Source organism: Pan paniscus, chromosome X (assembly GCF_029289425.2).
Source record: "Pan paniscus chromosome X, NHGRI_mPanPan1-v2.0_pri, whole genome shotgun sequence".
NCBI lineage: Eukaryota > Metazoa > Chordata > Mammalia > Primates > Hominidae > Pan > Pan paniscus.
In genome coordinates this window covers 106,485,597-106,498,451 of record NC_073272.2, presented here as the reverse complement: position 1 = coordinate 106,498,451, position 12,855 = coordinate 106,485,597, and positions in this window count along the sequence as shown.

Here is a 12,855-nt window from a genome sequence, read left to right as displayed (position 1 = left end):
CCTTCCATTAGACATAATTGCAACAGCAGCTGTTACACAACCTGTATAAACTATTTTTGGTGTGAACCAAAATTTTAACAACGTAGAAACTCTGTTAACTATTTCACGGTCACATGGGTGTAAAACTCATCGACCACTGGCCAGGTGTAGCTCCCTTGATACAGGGAGAATTCCTGATGCTGTGGTGGAGCTGGTAGAGAAGGCTTAGCCAAGAATCAAGACAGTTCTCCTGAAAGCTTCTTTTTCTTTTTTGTTTTATTATTATTATTATTTCGAGATAGAGTTTTGCTCTTGTTGCCCAGGCTGGAGTGCAATGGCGTGATCTCGGCTCACTGTAACCTCTGCCTCCCAGGTTCAAGCGATTCTCTTGCCTCAGCCTCCCAAGTAGCTGGGATTACAGGCATGCACCACCATGCCCGGCTAATTTTGTATTTTTAGTAGAGACGGGGTTTCTCCATGTTGGTCAGGCTGGTCTCGAACTCCTGACCTCAGGTGATTCAACCGCCTCGGCCTCCAAAAGTTCTGGGATTACAGGTGTGAGCCACCGCACCTGGCCTTTATTTGATTCTTCTAAAAGAAAAAAAAGACAGTTTCAAATGGTTTTTAAAATTTACTAGATTAAAAAAAAGTTATAGTAATTCATGCCCATTGTAATAAAAATAACAAAAGGATAAAAATACATAATCTTTTAATTTCTTCTGGTTCCACCCACCTAAGGAAAGCAATATTAATCTGATGTGTATTCTTACACACTTTCCTCTGTAGTATATACAAATACACATGCACACACACAAATAGAGAGTTCCTTCTCCCCTTTTTTAAATTACAAAAATGGAGTGATATTTTGTGGTCGAATTTATCTGATCATATAATTGTCTTGAGTGGTTGTTAAAATATAGATTCCTGGCTGGGCGAAGTGGCTCATGCCTCTAATCCCAGCACCTTGGGAGGCCGAGGCAGGTGGATCACCTGAGGTCAGCAGTTCGTGACCAGTCTGGCCAACATGGTGAAATGCCATCTCTACTAAAAATACAAAAACTAGCCGGGCGTGGTGGCAGGCACCTGTAATCCCAGCTACTTGGGAGGCTAAGGCAGGAGAATCACTTGAACCCAGAGGCGGAGGTTGCAGTGAGCCGAGATCACACCATTGCACTCCAGCCTGGGCGACAGGAGAGAAACTCTATCTCAAAAACAAAACAAAACAAAACAACAAAAAAAACAAAATATAGATTCCTGGGCCCCACCCTATGCTTATTGAATCTGAGTTTTCAAAGAAGAAATTGAGTGAGTCCTATAACCAGAAGAGTTTGATAAGTGCTGCTAAATATATTATTCTACAACTTTCTTTTAACAGTATACTATGGTTCTTTTCAGGTTAATGCCTATACATCAAAGTCATTATCCTTTTTTTTTTTTTTGTATCTTTTGTAGAGATGGGGGTCTCACCATGTTACCTAAGCTGGTCTTGAACTTCTGAGCCCAAGTATTCCACCAGCCTCGGCCTCCCAAAGTGCTGGGATTACGGGCATGTGCCACCATGTTCGGCCAAAGTCATAATCTTTTGGTAGATATAGGGAAAGGTTAACAGATTCAATTACAAAAAAATGAATTGTTTTGCAAACGAAACTATAAACAAAGAGTCAAAAGATTAATAGAAAATATCTCTACTACATCTAATAACATTCCTAATATACAAAGAGATTTTACAAATTGAGAAGTAAAAGAAAAACTGGCACTATTGCAGTAGGAAGCACTCTGAGATGGTGTTAATGAACATAATGATTCATTAAGAAGAAACCTTTGGTTCAACACCTACTGAAGAGAGAGGAAGGAAGCAGGAGTGGATGGAAGGAGAATTCAATCTGTGATGCAAGCTCAAAGGACAGTCTCAGCTAGAGTGGCCTTTAGAGTTATCTGTCATCATCTTCTTTCAAGGTCATCATGAGTGGGGCTGTAATGTGTCTGTCATTCATTTTTGGCTTACAGCCATGCACCATGGAAATCCATCCATGAACCAAATGCAGGCTTTTCCTCCTTTGTCAGCTGGTCATGAGGGATGCCCCCATATATCATAAGCATGAGCTTAGGAAGAGATACTGGTGAAATTGTGATGGATGACATGGGGGACTCAGCCACCTGCTCATTTGGCTGCTTGCGTCCTTTGGTCCTGCTTGTGCTGAATTTACCACTTCCTTATAGTAGCTTATTGCTAGGCCCACTTCACTTTCAGATTTGGTGCGTTTGATGAAACCCAGCTCATGATGAGTAGTTGTGGCCACATGTTTACATAATGTCATATCATCACTTTGCCACATTTATACTATGACCCAAAAACATATCAGAGAATTTTTTTCAAAGGCATGTACTTCTCTGAAGAGGGCATGACCTTGCAGACTGCATTGTGATTATCCCATGCAGTTTGCAATAAACTCCACATAGCATCTTCCCCTACCACTACTACCTTTAATACCATAGGGTATTCTGGTCATATGGCCCAAGAAGCATGGCTACTTACACTGTAGCATAAATCTGCTGCAGAGCACTTCTTTGATTCCCACTCAAAACTGTCAGTCAGTATATGCTGTCTGACATCATTCAGTGTATGGGTCAGAGCAGTATTAACAAGTAAGGAATATACTGCTCCCAGAACTCAACGAGGCCTTCCAGATGTTGCACTTTCCTTCCTTGTTGTGAGAGGTGCAAGGTGCAATAATTTGTTTTTTTTTTTTATCATGGATGGGATTGCTCTGCATGCCCCTAAACAACGGCGACCTAAAAAAATATGTTTATATGCCAGGCCCCTCAATCTTCATAGGGTTTATCTCCCATGTTGTGAGTGAGTGTGCATTGCCAAGGCCACCAATGTGCAAGCTACTTCTTGCTCATCTGGTCTAATTAGCATGATTTCTGTGATATAGTGAATCCAGGTGATGTTCTGTGGGATATTGAGATATTCAGATCTCTTCTGTATTATGGCAGAGGACCAGAGTTAACATAGCCATGTAGCAAAATGACTAATATATATTCTTGTCTGTCCCATAAGAATGTGAACTTTTTCTGACCCTCTTTTTCAAATAGTATGAAAAACAACAGTCGCCGAATTAATGGCTACATACCTTATACCAGAGGCTATGCCAATCTGCTCTAGAAAATATTCCACATTTAGCACAGTGGTAGAAATTAGGACCACTATTTGTTGAGTTTACAGTACTCTGTCATTTTCCAAGTTTTTTTTTCTGGAGGTCAGATTAGTAAATTAAGAGTAGCTATAATAAGATCTAACACCCCTGCATACTTAGCTCTTTAAGAATGATACTAATTTCCACACCTACCTGACAAATACAGTATTATTTTTGCCAATATTTCATTATGGAAAATTTTCAAACTTACAAAGTGTTGAAATAATTATATACCGAACATTTATATAGACACCAACTAGATGCTAAAATTTACAGTATTTGCTTTATTATGAATTTATCTATTCTTCTATCCATCCAACAGCTCATCTAATTTTCTTTTATTATTATTATTATTATTATACTTTAAGTTCCAGGGTACACGTGCACAACGTGCAGGTTTGTTACATATGTATACATGTGCCATGTTGGTGTGCTGCACCCATTAACTCGTCATTTACATTAGGTATATCTCCTAATGCTATCCCTCCCCTCTCCCTCCACCCCACAACAGGCCCCAGTGTGTGATGTTCCCCTTCTTGTGTCCAAGTGTTCTCACTGTTCAATTCCCACCTATGAGTGAGAACATGCGGTGTTTGGTTTTCTGTCCTTGCGATAGTTTGCTGAGAATGATGGTTTCCAGCTTCATCCATGTCCCTACAAAGGACATGAACTCATCCTTTTTTATGGCTTCATAGTATTCATGGTGTATATGTGTCACATTTTCTTAATCCAGTCTATCATTGATGGACATTCGGGTTGGTTCCAAGTCTTTGCTATTGTGAATAGGGCCGCAATAAACATACGTGTGCATGTGTCTTTATAGCAGCGTGATTTATAATCCTTTGGGTATATACCCAGTAATGGGATGGCTGGGTCAAATGGTATTTCTAGTTCTAGATCCCTGAGGAATCGCCACACTGTCTTCCACAATGGTTGAACTAGTTTACAGTCCCACCAACAGTGTAAAAGTGTTCTTATTTCTCCACATCCTCTCCAGCACCTGTTGTTTCCTGACTTTTTAATGATCGCCATTCTAACTGGTGTGAGATGGTATCTCATTGTGGTTTTGATTTGCTCATCTAATTTTCTGATGCATTTCAAAGTAAGTTGCAGACATGAGGACATTTCCCTTGAAACACTTTAGTCTTCATATCACTGGAGATCAATGTTTGTTTACATTTCTTTTCTTAGGTAAAAATTTTCACACAATGAAATGCATAAATTTTAAGTATACCATTTGATGACTTTGGCAAATTCATACAATCTATGTATCATACCATTTAAATGTCCCCTACCCCCACCAAAACACACGTGCACTTGCACTTGGGATAAGCCCTACCTGGATGAGCTAACAAGCTACTCATCTAGTCCTTTGTGCATAGGTGAGACAAGTGCCTTCTTCCCTCTGAACACTGCGCACCCAGAGAACATATCTCCTTGACTCACTGCAGAAGGCTGGCACCTGTGGCCAGCTGGCACCAAGAGGAAGGACTCCCAGGGACAGCAGCTTGTAGTGAGCTAACAGAATGCCTGCTTAGTCTGCAGCTCCCTTCTCTCTATCATAGGTCTCCCCTGCCTGTCCCGTCATCCCTCATGGTAGCTGGGGCTTCCCTTTTCTTCCCTGTGAGATGCTCTGACATCTTTCTCAGGTAAGAACGAGGAAGCAGGCCGCCCAGATTTGTCAAGAGGGGAAGACGGAAACCATTGAGCCCACATGCTCTGTGCCAAGCCAAGGCCCATGTCCTATGGCAGGTCCTCTCGAGCCCCTGAGGAGACTCCAGGAAGAGAAAGACAGGGAGAGTTCCTTTTAAACAAACAAAACTCAAGCAGGCGAGTGGCTTTCTTTAGGATGGCCTTATGCTTGGCATTGAGCTGGACAGTGGTGTGGAGTCCCAGGGGTTCATCTTGGCCTCTGTGATAGTTTCCTTCCAAGTGGGAAAAGGGAAGGGGTGCACACAGACGTGGTTGGGGTGTAAGGGTGCTAAGAGGAAAGTGAAGGAGACTCTAGCACTTTGCTCTTGTCATCTCCCTCAGACTGGCAGGTACACAGGGTGAGCTCTGACCTCTCCCCCAGCAAGCCTTTGCTTCTGTTTTCAGGACACAACTTTGCCCACTTGGCTCTCATGCAGCCATCACTCTGGCTGGGGAGGGAAGTCCTTTATCAGGCCACACTTTCAGACTTTAGTCCTGAGACCCTGGCTCTGCTCTGCCCTCCCGGGCTTCACCCACAGAGCTGTCTTAAGGCCCCAGTGTCTCCTATCCATGCCCTCAGCCAGCCCTGCCATGTCCCACTCCTCTCCTTCCTCAGCGAGGGCTCCTCAGCTTAATCATGCCCAAGCCCCGTCCCTTGTCCCCTTCACTATAAAAAAGCCTAATTGAGCTCCCTGGATCTGTTTCGATCTCTAATTTGTCTGCCAGCTGGGGAATAGGCCTCCCCACTTCTGCCCCTTATTTTCTTTATTTTCTGAAATCCCTGAGTCTTCACAACTGGAACTGAGATCAGCTGTAAAACATGCCATGTCAGTGGCTGTCATGAAAGTGGTTTAAATCTCTGTTCGAAATGCTTGTTTGTATTACAGTCCAAGTGTTCTGTGTTGTGTGCCAAGGCTTTTAGCAGTGGCAACAAGCTATTGGAGAAATAAGTATCAAGCACAAATCAAGTGGGACCAGCCACAGGTCCCATTTAAAATGAATGGACAGAACAGACAAATCCAAAGAGAAGAGTGAAAAGGGAGTTTCTTCTAATTAGGAGGCATGGCTTTCTAGATCCTCTCATCAGCAAGCCTTTGTCTTACTTTTTATCTCCTGTGTAGTAAAGAAGTAGCCAGAGAATGGGAAGGTTTTAAAAGCATTTTTTAAGAGACAGAGTCTCGCTCTGTTGCTCAGGCTGGAGTGCAGTGGTGATCACGGCTCACTGCAGCCTCGACCTCCTGGGCTGAAGCAGTCCTCCCACCTCAACCTCTGGAGTAGCTGGGACTACAGGTGCATGCCACCACACTCGGGTATTTTTCTTTTCTTTTCTTTTCTTTTTTTTTTTGAGATGGAGTCTCGCTCTGTTGCCCAGGCTGGAGTGCAGTGGCGCAATCTCGGCTCACTACAAGCTCCGCCTCCTGGGTTCATGCCATTCTCCTGCCTCAGCCTCCCGAGTAGCTGGGACCACAGGTGCCTGCCACCATGCCTGGCTAATTTGTTTTTTGTATTTTTAGTAGAGATGGGGTTTCACCATGTTAGCCAGGATGGTCTCGATCTCCTGACCTTGTGATCCTCCCATCTCGGCCTCTCAAAGTGCTGGGATTACAGTCAAGAGCCACAGCATCTGGCCTAAAAAGCAAACTAAGTTAAACTCATTTGCAAAGTCTAGGCCAGTGGTTCTCAAACTTGAGCCTTTATCAGAATCACCTATAGTAGGTCTGGGGTAGGGCCTGAGAATTTGTGTTTCTAACATCTTCCCAGGTGGGAAGATGGTGGGAAGCTGTTGGTCTAGGGCCCATACTTTGAGAACCAGTGCTTTAGGGGCTGTGCAGAATAGGCATAAAGGTCAGGGGTCTCTGGTCTTGCGAGGCCTAGTGCAGAGGTGGGGACTGTACCATGTGACCTGGAGGAGGGTCTAGTTCTGGGAGGCGGGGCTATGGGTGGAGCTCCACAACCCGTTCCTGAGGCTCCTACAGTTGTCAAAGAGCACCGGCTACCCCAAGGCCTCCTGACAAAAGCTCGACTTCTTCTGGAGTTCTCCAGCTTCTGCTGTCATGCCTCCCTCTTCTTGGGTGGGGAGAGGGTGGTGGAGGGAACCCTGGGGCACATGGCCCAAGATGAGCCCCAAGCCCTAGAGCAGTGGAGGTTCTCAAACCCCAGCGAGCATCACAATCACCCAGGATAACATGCAGATTACTGGGCCCATCCCCAGAGTTTGTGATCACAGGTCTAGGGTGATGGTGGCTGGGAATGTACATTTTCAACAAGTTCCTAGGTGATGCTGGCTGATGCTTCTTGGCAAAGGAAATAAAAAGGTGTCTATGTTCTCATGTTCTTATGACTAGGGCCGAGAGGCCTTGGACACTGACAGTTGCAGTCCAGGGAGCAGTTTGAGCATAGACTGGGAATTTATCTGGTGCCAGACTAAGAAATCAGAGTGACTTGATTTTTCTTGAGTGAAGGATTAGCAAGAAAGGTACCAAATTACATACAACATTTATTCTTCTAAAATGTTTTTGAAACTAATCATTGGATGATGTTGTTTAGGTTCAGCCATTTCAACAAAGGGAGGAGGGAAGAGAACTCACATTTATTGAGCTCTACTAAGGTTTGTGCTAGGCACTTCACCTACATTATCTCATTTGCTTCTTGAAACGATCATCAGAAGAGGAGGAAATAGGCTCAGAGAGCTTAAGTGACCTGCCTAATTTCACACAGCTTATGAGAGCTGGACTTGGATTCCAGCCCAGGTCTGGCTCCAAACTCTTTCCATTATACCCTGTTCATGAATGCATAAAAGACACATCCTTATTGAAAGAGCAGAGAAAAGGAGAGGAGAGCGTGATGGAAACACAATGTTCACGGTGGAGAATAAGTAACGAGGAAGGAGGCTGTAGGGAAGCATTGGGCTAGATTGTAGAGGGTCACCTCACGAATTTGCAAGTCACCTCACGAATTTGGACTGTGTCATAATCAATGAGAAGCCACTGCAAACATGTAAGATGGGGTGGGATGCAAAACTGGGGATAGCTTATTAGGAAGGGGGTGGTAGTGGAGCAGAGGGGATGGCTAGTGGATTCATAGAGCCCTGGAACTGGAAGGGATCCTAGAGTTCACCCTTGTCACTTAACTTACAGGTGACAAACTGGGACCCAGAGAGGGGATGCAACTTGCTGAACTGAATGCCTGGCACTGCCCACCTCCACTCCTCCCCTTTAGCACTGAAGCATCATTTCCCAGCTGTAGGGTGCACTGGTGGCCAACAGTGCACAGTTGTGCCCGTCTCTGGGAATGGCCCTTGACTGAAGAGAGCCGCCATGTTGAAGGTCGTGTATCCTTCCCAGGTGATGGCTTGCATCCCATGACTGCTTGATGGAGGAGCATAAATGCCTAGCCCCTTGCCACAATTCTGGAGAACTCTGAGCTTTTCCTGGGATCCCCTGAGGCCTTTGTTGTGGCTGCATCCCGGTCCCACTTCCTCCTCTGCCCAGTTCCGCTTTCTGCATTCCTCACAGGTGTTGATCCTGACAGTGCTCCCCAATAAAGCTCCTACCCATGAAGCTCTCAGAGCCTGCTTCCCTGGGAACGTGGCCTGTGACACTTCCCCAAGGTCACAGGCCATTCCAGTGGAGGAGTCTGGACGGGAATCCATGCCTTGTGACTCAATTTTTCTACCACACCTGTCTGATCTCCCACTCTGATAAGTCTTAGGCTCTTTCTCCATCACACACATCCAGGAACTTGGGACACGTGACCTTAGACAATGGGTCAAAAGGTGTTAGGAGAAACACCCTCCACCCCTGCCCCCCCCACCCCCCCCACACACATGCTGGAACAGTCTGCATGGTAACGATTACATGCATGTGTCAAACAATTGGAGCTACTTGTTACAGGGTTAACCGACCAGGAGGAAATTCCAAGTGCCTCTGCAGCTACTCCAGGGCTCCTCCACAAGTGATGGGAATGTAGCTAAGGGAACTCAGTCTGGCCTAGGAGAAGGGACAGCTTGAAATAAAAACAGTAATACAGACAGCTCAGTGCTTCAGACCCAAGGCCCTGGATCAGGGGGAGTGGAGGTTGGCCTAGAGGTCCAAAGCTCTGCCCCAAGGCAGAAGCATGCTAAGGATTCTCAGAGGGCTCCGCCACACCCTGCTGAAGCATTTCCCTGCTCCTTATTTTGCAGAAAACTCAGGTTTTCACCATGGGCCCCCATGCTGAACCAACTGCCAGGTTCTGTTCATTGGATCCTCCCTCACAGATGTGCCAGCTGCTGCTAAAGCCCTGTTTGGTAGTGAAGCATGAGGAACTTTGCATTATGGCCTTTTTAGGGCCCCGTGGAGCCACAGCAATGGGATTTGTATGGATTTGTTTGCTGCTTCTGTTTATTGCTGGGCAGTGGCAGCAGGGCCTTGGGAAGGCCAAACCCTGGACTTTCAGCAGCTGCCTTGGCCCCTCAGAATTGCCTCTGTTGTGGGGAGCTGGAGAGGAGCCGAGAGGGGGGCTCTGACCTCACTTGCCAATCAGGAGGGTACAAAGCTTTTGTTTAAACACCAAATCGCACAAGTATAATAGTAAACACGCCGATACACCATGCCCGACAGCAAGCAAGACAGGCCATGCAAGCACATCTTTTCGAAGGCAGTAAATGGGCATTTCTAGAGGTGAAGAGTCTTGAGTCAAACAAGAGTGAGGGCTGAGCAAAGCTTTCATGTTGTGCTGTGCTTAGGGAGGAAGAAATGGCAGTGGGCCACTCTGCAAGGAAGACTATGAATGCTTGATCCAGACGTAAGGGTTCTGGTTTAAACTTCTCCAGAATAGACACCTACTATCCCTGCCTATCTGTTTTTCCCCTAGGGAGGCCATGTTCTATTTACCATTTCTGTAACTGTACTTCAGTCTTTTCTGGCTGCTCCTTCAATCTTGCCACTCATTATGATCATGCCCCTACCTGACTTTAGATAGTGAACTCAGCCATACGGTCTCTATCATTTCAGAGCCCTGCTATGATGAGCGTAGTTGTAAGGGTCTCTCCACCATCAAGCCTAACCTACAGAGGAGAGCCACCAGTGAATTTCTCAGTGGTGCTGGTGCCCCTCTTGCTAGCACATTCCTTATCACCTTGATAAATGGTGTATCCTGGGTTTTTCTGTTTGAGTTTTCCAGGCTTGTTTGATCTATCCACTACAGTAGGCTCACTTCTGAATCTTTTAATCCTTTCTTCTACTATTGTCACAGCAATGCTGGCATTTCAACCTCACTTAGCATGGGTCATCACTTTTTCTGTACTTCAAGGAGTCATCTAATTGTGAGACTGTTCTACCTCATGTGGTCCTTGCCAGAGTGTTAAATCCTATATTCCAGAGTAGTGCTCCAAAATTGATAAACTGCCTGTTATCCCACCTTATAGACTAGCTCTCTTGATCAAGCAGTCTCAGAATTCAATTCCATGTGAACCCTTCCAGTTACTGCCAATCCACGCTGGGTATCTTGCAGCTTTTTGACGTATAATCGCTCTTCTCCCTGATCAGGCCTCACATGTCCATGCTGTGCCTTAGCCCTTGTTACAGGCCTAATGGCAAGGAGGGGAGGGGAAAGCACATGTTGTCTTGTTGGGGAGAAGCTTTGCATGTCTGCAAGCAAGAGGATGGGGCGGGCGTGGGTACTATCAATAGGGAAATTGCACCAGTTCTATGGGCTCAGCTGGTTCAGGGAAATCTAAGGATTCAAGATTTTGGTAGCATCAATCTAGATAGCCCCAAACCATGTGTCAGGGTCTCATTCTTTCCCGGGCAGCATCCCGATTTTGACATAGCAAATGTGTCTCTATTTCTCCATTGGGAATTTACTCCTTTTTAGACCTCAATAACCACTAAATTCCATTGGTTCTTTTTGTTGTTGTTTTGTTTTGTTTCAGAGTCAGGGGCTCGCTCTGTTGCCCAGGCTGGAGTACAGTGGCATGATCATAACTCACTGCAGCCTTGAACTCCTGGGCTCAAGTGATCCTCCTACCTTGGCCTTCCATTGGTTTTATAGCTACTACTTCCTCCATATTTCTCAAACACTTGAAACATCACAGAAGATTATACGTTCCCTTTTACCATCCCAATTCACACCTGGTGGAAGTTTTAACAATAATAGGACTGCTGCCTTGTGGCAGGGGGCTATCTGTGCTCCATCCACTCTGTGATATGGTCCTCATTGCCAACTGGGCAGTAAGTGATTTAGCTCCCAAATATCATCCAAATGCTCTGGTTTCTCTTCGGATCGTATAAATCTTTCGCCTTTTACCAAATATCATCATAGTCCCGACTTTCTTGGATCACTCCCAATTTCAAGTGTTACAGTTTGAGTTCCCCAGGAGGCAGATTCCAAGGAAGAGCTTTGTGTGCAGGGTGCTTATTAAGAGGTATTCTTAGATTAGGATCTGTGCAATGAAGTAGGTGTGGGAAGAGGGGAACACTGAGCTACAATGCAGGCTCAATAGCAGAGAGCCAACCCCACAGAGAGATTTGGAGTTAGAATGACCCTTCCCAATTGTCCCAAATTGGGTTGAGACAGTCAGGTCTTTATACCCCCTCTTTGGTCAGTTACTGTAGGCTGTCACAGAAAAGTCTGTGACCTTGGGTAAGGCAGAGATTACCTGAAGCAATCCCTGAAGGGCTAACAGCTGAAGGCAGTCTGTCAACATTTCTCCCAGCAGCTCAGCCAACAAGTCTTTTATTGAAATGAGAGGTGGGCTGACACATCACAGTATCCATCACAGGCATCATCTCTTTACATTAAAAATTGCCAATTAAAAGTAAAGAGTTAAGCATTTATCATGTCCTTCCTATATAATTGTATTTCAGATTAGCCAAATAGCCATGGTTGATGAGGGTAAGTTCTATACAGAATGATCCAGTTAATAAATTAGAAGAAATTATGAGATTGACTATCATAATTTTGCAGTCCTAATAACATATTTTTTTCAGACAATGAAACCGTGAAGTAAAAGATTGGTGGAGAAATTTATAGTGGAAGCTTCAGGCTGCCTCTCCCTGAAGTCACCGATGAATCTGAACATGTCTAAGTGTTGCACAGTATGTATTCCCTGATGTGATGCAATGGGAACTATACAGCACCATCTATGAGCATTCCTATTTAGAAAACATTGTACTAGACTCTAAGACTCTAGAGACAATTTATGGTTTATAGTTAAGTTACACTTTTTCCTGTAACAAGAGGAGCAAGTTAAGTAACATGAAGAAGCAAACAGACAAATGAAAATGTAGGGCATTCAACAGTCCAACTGTCTTGGTTTCTTCAACAACTCAAGGGGTTGGGCACGATGGCTCACACGTGTAATCCCAGCACTTTGGGAGGCCGAGGTGGGAGGATCACTTGAGCCCAGGAGTCCAAGAGCAGCCTGGGCAACATGGGGAGAACCCATCTCTACAAAAAAAAAAAAAAAAAAAAAATCAATAACATGAATAAAAAAAAGAGAGGGGAGACTTTTAGATTGAAATGGATTTAAGACACATAACCACGTGCAATGTGTGCACTTGGAGTCTAGATTTAAACAAACCAACTGTAAGCAGACATTTCCGAGACAATTGGGGGAAATCTGAATATGGACTGGGCCAAGCAAAGTGGCTTGCGCCTGTAATCTCAGCACTTTGGGAGGCCAAATCGGGTAGATTGCATGAGCCCAGGAGCTTGAGACCAGCCTGGGCAACGTGGCAAAACCTCGTCTCTAGAAAATATAAAAAGTAAAAAAATGACCTGGGTGTGATGGCATGTGCCTGTAGCCCCAGCTACTCAGGAAGCTGAGTTGGGAGGATTGCTTGGTCCCAGGAGGTCAAGGCTGTAGTGAGCCGAGATCGTACCACTGCACTAAAGCCTGGGTGACACAGCAAGACCCTGTCTCAAAAAAAAAAAAAAAAAAAAAAGTCTGGGTATTAGAAGACAACAAAGAATTAGTATAAATTTTGTTTGGTATAAAAGT